Raw genomic sequence first — 996 nt, forward strand, 5'->3', positions numbered from 1 at the left:
TTTAAGATACTGACCATATCATTTGTTGAAATTGTGTTTATAATCAGACTAAAGCTGGTGCTGAAAATGGTTAAAATTGAATAACTGTCTTTTGTGTTGTGTAATATTTTTTTTGACTTCAAGATGGCGCCGCAAAAGTGGCTGCCTTTTCAGCAGCTCCTATATTTTGTTCTTTTATTTCTTCTTTTCCTTTCCTCTTCCTTTCATAAATTTGCTGCTGTGTATTGTGAATTTCTCCACTGCGAGACGAATAAAGGTATTCTCATCTAAACTGTTTTTTTAATTATTCATTCAAAACTAAGTACAACCATTGCACGGGCATGGCTAAGAGATGTGCAACTGCTGTATGATATGTTTGTATAATTGTTATGAGTAGACATGTTAAAAGTCCGGCCCGGCAGCCAAATGCGGCCCATGGTCAATTTGTTTCTGGCCCGCAGCCTCCATCATAAAATTAATCATGTCTTCCCTCCCCATGTACCAGTAATACATTGGGCAGTAGTCCTCTTATCTGTGTGTGCGCTAAGTACTGTCATCTAGAGGCACAGTTAGGAACAGCAAATTAATATGTGAGGAATTGACTGAATGAGCACCCCAATTTTCCAAAGTGGCGACAATCAACAAAAGGAGGAATGTTGACTGTGATTTCCAACGGTTCAAATATGTGTGGAAATTGGACATCTCTTCACTGAAATACATACATCCAATCCAATACTAATGGTGTCTGCCTCATTTGTAAAGAGACAGAGGCTGTTTTTAAAGAGTTCAATATGAAGCAATTAAATTAATTGCTGTTATCTATAAAGTACGTCCGCCTAGGCCCCTCTGGCCCATCATCCCATTTGAACCAAACGGCATTTGGCACAACAAGGTTGTTCTGAAATTCGGCATTAAGCTTGTGTCACAAAACTGTGACCACAAAATAAACACAATGCGTTGATTTCAATCATGATTTTTTTTCTTCATTTTATTCAAGGTCACCACAATACAGCAGCA

Source organism: Hippocampus bargibanti, linkage group LG03, assembly GCF_051943395.1.
Source record: "Hippocampus bargibanti isolate YZ-2025 linkage group LG03, ASM5194339v1, whole genome shotgun sequence".
NCBI classification, from domain to species: domain Eukaryota; kingdom Metazoa; phylum Chordata; class Actinopteri; order Syngnathiformes; family Syngnathidae; genus Hippocampus; species Hippocampus bargibanti.